General features: G+C 38.8%; 1 pseudogene; it reads right to left on the reverse strand.

Annotated features, from left to right (window-relative positions):
- Nucleotides 1-3,116: 3,116 nt before the first annotated feature.
- LOC122698195 overlaps nt 3,117-13,043 on the reverse strand; it is a 34,685-nt pseudogene continuing 24,758 nt past the window's right edge.

Genomic DNA, 13,043 nt, shown 5'->3' on the forward strand with positions numbered 1-13,043 from the left:
AGCACACCAAGGTAGCATGTCTGTAAACTAACCTTTAGCAATGTGTTCAAAGTCCCAGTCCCATTATAGGCAAACGTAGCAAAAGCCTAATGGTCTATATCAGGGGCAAATTGCAATAGAGCAATTTCTCAGATAATCCTGACAAGAACAAAGTTATTCCAGGGTTTAAAACACCACAAAATTTACACTGTCCCCATATCTGGCATAAGAAATCAGAACATGAAGGATATAAAACATTTGTCCATGCCAAATGATTGGGCCAGGGGAAAAGGGGTTTCTCTGTTGATTTCAGACACATGTGCTGAGACCTAATAATTATTTTGACAAATAATGAGGGAGATAATCCAAGAATCTCAATTTAACCAAGAAGAGTTCACTGTAATGGAACTCACAGCTGAAAACTTCCAAATTCCTGAGGGTTATAGCAGAAGGATAAGGAAAGAACAAGTCCAGAAAAGAACAGAGAATAGTTCTATTGTATTTCCTTTTTTGTTTGTTTAAACTTTTTATTTTGTATTGAGTTATAGCCAGTTAACAATGCTGTGATAGTTTCAGGTGAACCGCGAAGGGACTCAGCCATACATATATATGTATGCATTCTTCCCCAAACCCCTCTCCCATCCAGGCTGCTACATAACAGCTGAGCAGAATCCCATGTGCTATACAGTAAGTCCTTGTTGGTTATCCATCTTAACTATAGAAGAATATACATGCCCATGTTTCCTTTTCTGGCTGCTATTTACCCTTAGTGAGATTGTTTTGAAAGCCCACCTGACACAAATATATCATTTAAATGAATCCACACTAGCTGAGAAGGAAGCTGGGAAACAGAGTTGGTGCTAGGACTTCCAAATCTCCTCCTTCTGCACTAGACTTAGCCATGGCCCTTCTGGAACAAGAAGCCTAAAATTCTCTGCTATTTTGTCAAGATCCTTCTTAAACACCAACTGCTCCATGAAGTGTGCCTTGATTCCTCAACCTTAAATGGCTCTGATCATTATCTTCCTTTATTTCACCACCACTCCTTCCTCTGATACATTGCATCTATCTTTGTCTTCACTCCTAAAGCCCTATTGCTGCTTATACGCCTGTGTATTCAGGCACCTGTCTTCATGTGTGCTCAGTCGTGTCCAACTCTTTGTGATCCCGTGGACTGCAGCCCACCAGGCTCCGCTGTCCATGGAATTTTCCACGCAAGTATACTGGAGTGGACTGCCATTTCCCACTCCAGGGGATCTTCCAGACCCAGGGATTGAACCTGCATGTCTTGCATCCCCTGCATTTGGCAGGTGGATTCTTTACCACTGTGCTCATTCCAGCACCTAGTGAAATCATTCAGGCACCTAGTGGAATCAAGATCCTTTTTCCCAAGTGTTCCTCAAAACAATGGTTTCCTCTGACCTGAATTCCATACATGCTCTGGCACGATTTTTTAAGGTGCCTGTACCCCTATAAAAATCCAAATCACCTTGAAACTCTCCCAGGTGTTCTTTAAATATTCTCCACTCTTGAACCCATGGGCTACTCACATGAATTCAGAGTTTATGTCTCTACAGTTTCCTCCTGACTTCTAAATGCAGAGAGGGATTCATAATAGCCAACTCAACGCTGTGTCTCTGGCCTGGTATTAACAATTTGAGGTAGAACCACATCAGTGCTTCATAGCATGCATGGAATTTAGCTGTCATCTCCTTTTAATGCAGCTAGTATCGTGGGGCTGCCGTCTAAGGGGTCGCACAGAGTCAGACACGACTGAAGCGACTTAGCAGCAGAAACAGCAGCAGTATTGTTCTGCCCATCAATGCCAAGCCTAGTAGAGAGTCCCTTTTGTCTTTAACTGTTTCAGCTTTATCCCCTTCAGCCACACCATGCCTGGGCCCAAAGTGTAATTTTCTAGTACCCACATGGGCTAGTTGAAGTAACTCATACATATAACTCTATATATAAAAATAGCTTTTTGCCTGTGGACAAAACCTCCAAAAGTTTCTATCACTCACCAATGTCAAAGTACCGTGTACCTGTCTTTAAGACTCTCATTCAGATCAGAGCCGCTAAATGCCAACTATATAACTATAAAAACTCATCTAGTCTAATATGACCCTCCAATCACCAATGTCAAAAGACCCTGCCCTTACATTAAGTTTATCGCCAGAAACCATACATCTTGGCCCACCAAAACCTTGCCGTAAGTGTAATTCGCTTCCCTAAATTCCACTCTGATTTTAATTTCTTAGTGCCACTCATCAATGGAAAACAAATTGGAGGATTTGTAAATTATTACCTGAAAACTGCAGTATCACTCATTCTATTTGTCACTTAGTAGCAAAAGACATGTGTAGGATGGTACAACCCAAAGAAAACGCTTTATGCAAGGGGATGGACTTCTAGGAATAAGGGCAGAGTCAAGGCTCAAATTCTTCCCAAATTTACTAGTCCATAAATCTCCCACATTCATTGATGGAGAGTGACGTATAGGGTGGAAAGAAGCCAGGAGATACACTTGGTCATGGAAGAAAACCTCGGGAGTGGGGACAAACCATTTCTTTCTTCACAGTGTCCTATACATCACTAGCAGCACCGAGAAAGAAATTTCTCATTTAATGGATGCTCCATATATAAGCAGTTATTGGCATGAAGCTGAATTGGAAAGAAGCCTGGATGTCTTCCTTTGTATACTGTGACTAAACAGAAAACCTGCACAAATGTGAAAGAAGTAAACCCTCCTGAAATGGATATTCATTCCTAACTCCCCCTAGCACACAGGTTTAGTCAAAGGATGAGATATTTTAATGACTGTAAGAGGTTTAATTAGAGAGTTCTTTCAAATTAAGTTCACAATCAGTCATTTCTCATTCTGGCTCAAGACATGTTTCCAACCAGCTGTTTTAACTGTTTTTTCCCACATGGACTAGTAGGAAATACCAGAGGAGGTTTTCGTTCTGGAAACACCACTGTACTGATTTTCCAGGTGGTTGTCCCAAGCCTTAGCCAAGACCAGGCTTCCCTCATATCTGCATAATTGCAAAATATTAAACTGGAAAGGATAACACAGGCCATTTAGAATAATGCTCCCATTTTTGCTCAGTTTAAGAAACTAGAGAAAACAAGAGATATTTTCAGACTCCTTCAACATCTGTAATGGCAAAACCTAGGCTGGAATGTAGGTCATGTGACCCTGTGAACAGGAATCTCTCAGCTCTGATGTCTTCTTCATAACCCTTGAACCAAGGGCCACCAATCTGATTGCTCTGTTCTAGTGGCGGCAATGTCATACACTAAGAAAAACGGGAACATGAGCTAAAACAATTATGATTCCACCAAATTCACCTTGGATATTTCTGTTAGGGCCAGGGATGGGGAGGTGCAGACATTCTTCATCTAAAGCTGTTTGACCTCTGTGTGATTGAAAGCAACATCTGGTCTCCAGGCTTCCAGCAGTGTTTCTCCTATCAAGAGGTAGCCAATTGCAGACAGATGTAACATTTCCTCAACACGTTGTGTTGACATCACTGACATATACCTTATTTGAACAACGGGCAGCCAAGCTTCTCAACACCTTTAAATCTGAAGCAATTCCAACCCAAGATGGCAGAAGAGCCATTCCCTGCTTAGACTTTTCCACAGAGAGATGCAGAATGAGTCCAGATCCCATGCGGATCACTCCCCTCTATGTTTTTCTTCTGCTTTGTATCCTGTCACTTAAACCCCCAATCATTCCCTTTCATACAATAAATGTGAATCACAGAACACAGACTTCAAGTCATGAACAAGTTTATGGCCTACAAAATACAATGAATATGTGAGCAAACTCTGAGAGCTAGTAAAGGACAGGGAAGCCTGGCGTGCTACAACCCACGGGGTCACAAAGAGTCAGACACTGAACAACAAATTTTAAATTTCAGCCACCCAAAAGCCCTCAGATGAAACACTCCCTTTTATAGCTGTCATGTCATAACTTAATTCTTACTCTGAGCCCCCAACCACTCTCTAATTCATTCTTTCTACCTGCCTCTCTGTACCCCTGCTACTCTATACTTAATGAAGTTGGCAGGCACATACCTCCAACTACCCAGATAGTGCCCTTTAGTCCAGAAAGGAAATGTAGCTGGCCAGAAGCCACTTAAGTAGTTTGTGGCAAAACTAGGATTAAAACTAGGTACCTGATTCTAATTTCCATATTTATCCCGAAAGATCAAAATAATACAAACACTCAAGAGCTACTAATGTGCCATGAAAATGATGTTATTATTTTTATTTACTTTGTTAGTGTCATTACTAGTTACAGCAGGTAGAATTATCTTCTGAATCATATTTTCTCAGATAAGTAGCTGAAATAGCTCCTTACTTTGTGAATCATGTTGATACCAGGGGCATTGCTTGGCTTTTATCCTAGATCATTTCTTCACCTTGACTTTTCTCATCTCCCCCTTTTACCTATAAATGCTATTTATTGAGAACTTGTAATATGCTATGCACTATTTAAAGTGAATTAACTCATTTGATCCTCATAGGAGGTAGAAATTGGTATTACCCTTATTTACAAATGGGGAAAATGAGGTACACCTAGTTAGAAATAGAGACAGGATTTAAACCCAGGCAGGTTCCAGAGTCCATGCCAGGGATCACTGTGCTGTAATCCCTCAAGACACCCACCAAAAACTTCAGAGCTATAGGGTCAGCTTCAGTAGCTATATACGATTAATTGAAAAAGTCAGGTAAAGCCAGCAGTCATTAAAAAGCGAAATACATATCAACATTTATTCTATGAATTTAAAGTTAAAAGAGCATTTTTTAGCAATTCGCTTTTTTCAAGTCTTTCAAAACCATTCCACTTAGCTTTACAAACATCAAGTCATTTTTTTGATGGGGGTTTATACCCCATTGATCCACATAATTATAATAGTAAGTTTAAGGGGTATAAATAGGTTTTCTGAAGAAAAGCAACTGACTCTTGGAAAACAGAAATAAGTATTGAACTTTCGGCAGACCACAGGAATCATTGCAAACGTTTGTAAGAAGGAACCAAAAAACATTAGTTAGCCCCAGTAAGTTGAATAAATGGGGCTTAGTTAGTGGAGCTTCGGCTATATCTAATGTTAATATGCTATTATGCATTAGATATGTGGCATATCTAAGTGGCACACAATATCAAAATTCTGCTACTTCTAAATGAAAATTAATAAAACAAGGGCTCTTGTAAGTATGCTAACTACTGGTTTAGATAGAAAGTGTTCCATTAATTCAGCAAAGAAGTAGACCAAAGGAAGAGCATAAGAGGTTTAGGAACTGTCTAATCATAGGAAGAAGAGAAGAGAGGAGACAAAAGCAATTCTGAGTTTTCATGTCTGGTGTCTAGGAGAATAAACCACAAAATGAGGTTGAGAACATTTGATGGAGGTGGAGTGGAATTGTCAGGCTACATAATGGGCATTATTAATTTGAAGTTAGCAGAACATCTATGAGTAAACATCAGGGCATTTGGACTGAGTGTTGAATTTTGAGACCAAAGAGAAGGCCAGAGAGCCTAGCTGAGGCTGTAAATTTGGGTAAATTCTCCAAGGAAAAAGAGGGGAAAAGAGAGAACAGATTTTTGAAACAACAACAGAATTGTTACAAAGTGTCATCAAGTATGAATTAGGGGTCTAGAAGGGTGGTCCACAACTTCCCTGCCTTGGCAGCTGGCACCCTTTCAAGAACCTAAAATACAAAATGAAACCACTTCCGTTTAACAGTTCTAATGTCCAGTGATTTTAGAAATGTCCTTGTTCCTTCTTCTCTGGAGTCTTCCTTGCATGATGACTCTAAGACTTTGAGGAATGTCTATTCAACCCAAGGGGTCAGTTGTGGGTATTCATGTTTTGGGAAGAGAATGTAAAACAAAACAAAACCCAAAACAACAGCTAAGCTATCCAAAAAGCCCAATTATCTCTGCGTTTCAAAAGGACAGAATTAAAGGGTTCCTGTGTGAAGATTAATTCAGTTTGCCTGACAGCGAAGGAAGGAAGGCAAGACAAATTGACATAGATGGGGTTCAAAAGCGACTCGTGCCAGATAGGTGCCTAACAGTGCTGCCATTGAACACGGCAGCTGGCCTTCCCATGCTGATGAATTATTAGTGTGTTTAAGCATTGTCATTGAAACCTTCTAGCTAACCCAACCCTCTCTAGAAAAGAGATGCGTTTATAGTCCAAGGATCACTACCACAGTCCTATAGTTAGTGTTCTCTTCACCCAGGAAAGAAAAAGTAACCTGACTTCTCTGCAGAGTCACAATTAACTGTTAAAGTTCCATTCTTCCCCTGGGCCCAGTATTCCTGGTGTTACTGTGTTTTAATTGTATGTTTATACATACACACCCACACTCTTAGCTGGGTCTTCCAGCTATACTATATGTCTAAAAGACCTCTCCCAATCTCTTCAACCCAGCCCTAGAGCAGAGAGAGTCCCCAGCATGTTAGTCCCTGAGGTGACTCTCATTCCTGTCTGGGAAAGAGGGATTTTTTCTTTCAGGCAAGTGACCCACTCTCAGTTTTTCTATTTTCAGCTCTCTATCCTTCTGGCTAGAGAAAAACAGATCCAGTTCCTTACTGGGAATAGGTTGAATTTTTCCCACCAAAATACTGCTGTGGTTTGCTTGCATGCATCCGAACTTTAGCTCGATCAGAAATAGCAACCAAACCAATGACTATTTAATAGTTGAATCATGCATTCTATTTTTCATAGATATTTTCCCAGCAAATTTTAAAGCTCTTGACTTTTAGCTGAGCATGTGCTATTTACTCCAGCCCTTTTCATTCTTACTTTGCACTTTTCAATTTTTGCACTTCTACTAAGTGAGGAGACTAACAGAGAATTTCAGCACTGGAGGAAAGAAATGACCAATGTTCCCCAGAGAGCAGAGTTTTGGCAGGACTCAGTGACCATCCATAAATTCATTGACAGTCAGTGTTCCTAAGATATCTGCTTGGGGTCACACATATCGGTGCCTCCATTAAATCAAGCATCATGTGGGTAGATATTAAATCTTATTGCCATTTCTCCTTATATGTGTTACTTTTCTTGCTAGCTAGTAACTTAAAGGAAATGAATTAACTTTTATTTTAGAGTAACAATATTCACTCTACTCATTTTGGAAAATTAGAAAGTGATTTAAAAATATTAAAATCACCCATAGTCTCACTCCTCCTGATGTAGTTGTCATCAACATCTGGTTATATTTACTTCTCTTTTTGTTCCCCCTATTTTATATATTTGGCCATTTTTGCACAAACTTTTGATATTGCTTTGTTTCAATTATATATCTGAATTATATAATATATATATTTATTAGAAACTTTGCCACCCTAATAAAAATTATCGAAATTATTTTGGTGGCCAAGTTAGATTTCAACCTAAAACTTTGTTATCATTTGTATTAATATAACCCTTCCCTACCATAAGATCCTCAAGTTATTTCCGTTCCTACATCGTATACATCCTCGAGTAATTACTAACTTGAGGATAAATGATCACTCACATCAATCAGCTGCTTAATCACAGACAAGATAGTTGAACTGTCTTTATTCTTTTAACTTTTTATTTTATAGTGTATTCCTTGATAGATCAGTTGGTAAAAATCTACCTCCCAATGCAGGAGACCCAGGTTCATTTCCTGGGTTGGGATGAGTCGCTGGAGAAGGGATAGGCTACCCACTGAAGTATCCTTGGGCTTCTCATGGTTCAGATGGTAAAGAAGCTGCCTGCAATGCAGAAGACCTGGGTTTGATCCCTGGGTTGGAAAGATCCCCTAGAGAAGGGAAAGGCTACCCACTCCAGTATTCTGGCTTAGAGAATTCCATGGACTACATACAGTCCAAGGGGTCACCAAGAGTCGGACAGGACAGAGCGACTTTCACTTTCATAGCCGATTAACAAAGTTGTGCTAGTTTCAGGAGGACAGCAAAGGGACTCTGCCATACATATAATGTATCCACTCTTCCCCAAACTCCCCTCCCATCCAGGCTGTCACACAAACTTGAGCAGAGTCACCTGTGCTAATACAGTAGAAACTTGTTTTTTTATCCATTTAACACAGAGCAGTATGTACATGCCAATCCCAAACTCCCTAACTATCCCTTTCCCCCATCCTTCCCACCGGTATCCATACACCCATCCTCTAAGTCTGTGAGTATGTTTCTTTTTTGTAAATAAGTCCATTTGTGTCATTTCTTTTTAGATTCTGTATATAAGGAATGTTTAACTATCTTTAGAGTCATCTCCTCCTCCAACTATAAAATAGGAATAATAATAACCTTTCACTCCTAGAGTGGCTTAGAGGGTTAAGCTCATATTTGAAAAGTTCTTATAATAGTGCCTGGAACCTATTAAATAGCATAAAAGTTTTGATGAAGAAATAAGTAAATTTCCAATTATTATTTGCACAGGCCAACCAAACACCAATTCAGTTAGCCACCCTGTGCTGGGGGTTATAAGGAAGAAAAAAGGATTTTTTTATAAAAAATGATAAGAAGCTCATGTCATGTTTCTCTCCTTTAGTAAGGAATTTAGTGACCTTATACAGAGCACATAACAGGTGATATTTCTACACTCAAATGCAAAATATTTAGAATTTCTTCAGAAAGCAGTGTTCTTCTTTCTAAAAATCAGTGGCTAAATAAGCGGATGATTAGTGTCTATAATGAGATGATTAAATTTTACCCATTGTATCATTGTAGAAAATTCTTGTCAGCTCCCAAAGCATTTTTTCCCCCTGACAACTCTATAAACTTCTATTATTTTATTGCATATAGCTTTAAAATTTATATTGTTTATCTTTGTTGACACAATAAATGCAAAAGAAAAATCATCTACAATCTAATTAAGTGTAAACACAAATATTATTTTTGTGACTATCTTTTCAGTATATATTCAGACATATTTTCCATTTGTGTCTAAGAAATATAGTTTCCATTCAGTACTATAAATATTATTTTGTAACCAGCATTTTTAGTTAATGTAATACAAGTATGGCTCCATACTGATAAATGTACAACTATATTATTTTGTGGAAATCCATTTAATGAGTGTACCATAACTGGCTTAAATTAACCCCCTTAATGCACAGTTATGAACTTTTCACTATTGTAAACAATACTGTAATAAACATTGAGATAAATATCTTTGTATACTTGTCCAATTCTTTCCCTTAGGACAAATTCCTTAAAACAAGAATTGCCGATCCAATTGCATATATGTTTTAAGACTTTTGCCAAATTGCCACACAGAACATAAACTCCCACCAGCAGAAATTGAGGGTGTGTGTTTTCTTACGTCTTTTTCAATACTAAGTTTCATTCTTGTGATTTTCTACAGTGAGGTAACTTAAAATGTAGTATCTCATAAATATATTCATATTTCTTTGATTATAATAAAGTTTAAACTTTTAAAAGATATTTTATTTTTTGAAAGGTCTATTAAATAGAGTCTAGGAGTAAGGAGTTCAAGACTAAAGCTACTTGTCATGTAGTCCTTCTTAAATGTTATTTGGGTTGAGAATCCTTGGATTTGATGAGAACTGCTGGGTGGAGCACAGACACACAAAATGTTGCATATAATTTCCTACATCTCCTAAAGTTTATCTATGAGTTTCATAATGTCCACAGAGGTGTCTGCTTTAAATTAGTGTTAAATGAGAAATTGCAGATTCATCATGCTTCCACCCTACCTCACTGGAACATATCCAGTCAGTTTCTGTTTTCCAGTAGCTGTGCACAGAATTAGAACTGATTCTACTAGCAGCTTCTCCAGCCGTGCTAATATTTAAACAAAGTCTCAACATAAGAAAGGTTAGCCAACTGGAAAGCTCTAGCTTTGGTAATGGATGATTTGGGTAGATGAGCCATTTTTCTTCAAGGCGTTTAAGGCTGTGAGGTCTGAGAGGGAGCCCAGGACACCGGCAAAGGAGGTTGAGTCATTAATCCTCAGATAAGTCACATACAGCTCCAAGAGCAATTGGGCCTTATAGATCTTATAAAGCTTATTGTGGGGGGGGGGGGGGGAGGGTGTGGAATGAGGGCAGGCGATCTTCTCTGAGAAAATCTGCCATAAAATAGCCAATCTCAAAGAAATACATTTAGGGAATAATTATTAACTTTTCCTAGGGATTTTTCATTTGACAATGGGCTTTATTATAGGCCTCCTCTAAACAGTATCTGAAAGTATTTAAAAATAATTCCATTTTCAAAAATGTGATTTACCACCCATTTACTGTGTAAAATGTCTTGTTCTCCTTCGCTAAAGATGTTCTATGCCAATAAACTATTTTAATACATCATCTGTGACTCCTTGGGAGACCACAAGTCTTGATAGATAGCAGGAGTAATCCACTGTGTTATTACAGAGGCTGTTCTCAGAAGGATAATCAATAGATCGGTGTCAACCGGAGGAGCAGGGGGGAACATCACTAGTGGATTTCTTCTTGACTTTGACTTGAGAATATTGGTATTCCATGTTTCTGCCAGTGATCTGCATGATGGAATAGTTAGTACAACATTAAACTTTGCAGGTGACACAAATCTAGAGTGGCTGGCATTTCGCATTGGAAGATTAAATGCCTTTTTATATTTGAGGAGTGTTCAGAAATGAAGAGAAATGAACATGAAAAGGATAAATGAAGGAGAGTGTCACTGGGGAGAAACAACATGAGCCACCAACTGAAGAAACACAAAGGACCGAGGACTCTCTTAAAACAGCACAACACCCAAAAGGTGCTATAAGAATCAGATTTGAATGTATGATGACCTTGGTCCAAAAGCTGTGCTTCAGTTTTTAAAAGAAACCATTCATATATTGATTTGATTATACTTATCAAGCACCCACTCTGGGCCAATCCATGTGATGCTGAGATATAGACATCACTATCCTGCCTTTCCAACAGATCATTTTAAATAATGGAATATATTTTACTAAACAGTTCAGTTCAGTTCAGTTGCTCAGTCAAGTCTGACTCTTTGCGACCCCATGAATTGCAGCACTCCAGGCCTCCCCCTGTCCATCACCAACTCCTGGAGTTTACTGAAACTCATGCCCATCGAGTTGGTGATGCCATCCAGCCATCTCATCCTCTGTCGTCCCCTTCTCTTCCTGCCCCCAATCCCTCCCAGCATCAGGGTCTTTTCCAATGAGTCAACTCTCCGCATCAGGTGGCCAAAAATTGGAGTTTCAGCTTCAGCATCAGTCCTGCCAATAAACACCCAGGACCGATCTCCTTTAGGATGGACTGGTTGGATCTCCTTGCAGTCCAAGGTACTCTCAAGAGTCTTCTCCAACACCACAGATCAAAAGCATCAATTTTTCTAAATTAGGCTCAGTAATTCTTTTCCTTAGTTTTGGAGGAAGTGTAAAAGTTTCAGGAGGTTGTGGAGGGAGGGGCATAAAACACACAAGGTTGAAAGGTAAGACCTCCTTGAAAAATTACCTGGGGTGATCCTACGTTAAGGGTAACCTTATGGAGGTGACCTGATATTTTCCATTTATTTAGAGTGGAAATTCTGCTAAAGTAAAGATAATGCTTGGGACAGTCAAAGTTAAAATAGGATTTCAGTTGATAACTTTGTAAAACTGAAAATGCAATAATCTCTTTTGGCTGGGCCCTTGTTAAAAGAAGGCTATGGTTCATGGACTTCCATATCCCTTCTAATTGATTCTGTCTATAAGAGCTTCACTTCATGAATGTTTTTCAGATTTCTCAATTGGAAATTAGCCCATCACCTGGAGAAGAGTAAGCACTTTTGGGGACTTGTTTAACTTATAGGCATTTACCTCCTTATTGGATTACAGTTTATCTCAGTCACTGTCTATATGGTCCTAAAGCTGTAACTGATATATGAGAAAGTGAAAGTGTTAGTTACTCAGTCATGTCCAACTCTTGGTGACCCATGGACTGTAGCCCGCCAGGCTCCTCTGTCCATGGAATTCTCCAGGCAAGAATACTGGAGTGGACTGCCATTTCCTTCTCCAGGGCATCTTCCTGACTCAGGATCAAACTCAGATCTCCTGCATTGCAGGCAGATTTTTTACCATCTGAGCCACCAGGGAAGCCCTGATATATGAGAAGGGGGGCCCTAAATTGAAGTACTACAGCTATGACATTTTAGACTTTGTGGATATTCCTCATTAAATAGGCAGCACTCCATTCTAAGATACTCTTCTTAACCTTTCCTGGTGTTTATTTCTAGTAACTATTCCCTTATTTAAAAGGTAATATGTATTTACTAAGGGTTTAGAAATTTCACTTACAGAGTTTAGAAAACTCACGTAAGTAAAAAAATAAAATAACAATTGCCCCAAATCTATTGCTCAAAGATATCCACTATTTCCATTTTTATTTCATCTGGCCCATGATTTTGACATTTATTCTTTCCTTCTGTGACCCACATTTTTACAGGTAATACATTCCCATGGGCTTTCCCAGATTTTGACAATTGATCTGCAACTTGAAAAAAATAGCCTTTGGTTTATTCACAATTCCCATAACAATGGCATCCATTTCTCAAATCTGAGACACAGAAATAATGTAAAATAGTGGGTGGAAATCTGGCACAGTGGCTATGAGTGGCTATGAGTTTTATTTCCTGAGTTCAAATCTAGACCCAGAGGGATCGAGTAGAGAGGGAGGTGGGAGGGGGGATCGGGATGGGGAATACATGTAAACCCATGGCTGATTCATGTCAATGTATGACAAAAACCACTACAATATTGTAAAGTAATTAACCTCCAACTAATAAAAATAAATGAAAAAAAAAAATCTAACCCTATCATGTTGGTGTGATCTTGACCAAAATAGTTATTTGTTTTCTCATCACTAGAACAGCTAATAAGATTGCCTATCTTATGAGCTTATTGTGAGAACTAAATGAATATTCATAAACATGTCCAGTATAAGGCCTGCCACACAGAAGAGGCTCAATGAATTCTTATTCTCCAAATGAGAACCACTACTCTGTATGTAGTCTCTTTTTTTGGATGTTACATATAGTGATCACTTGTCCATATTAATAAATGTTA

Source organism: Cervus elaphus, chromosome 8 (assembly GCF_910594005.1).
Source record: "Cervus elaphus chromosome 8, mCerEla1.1, whole genome shotgun sequence".
Taxonomy (NCBI): Eukaryota; Metazoa; Chordata; class Mammalia; order Artiodactyla; family Cervidae; genus Cervus; species Cervus elaphus.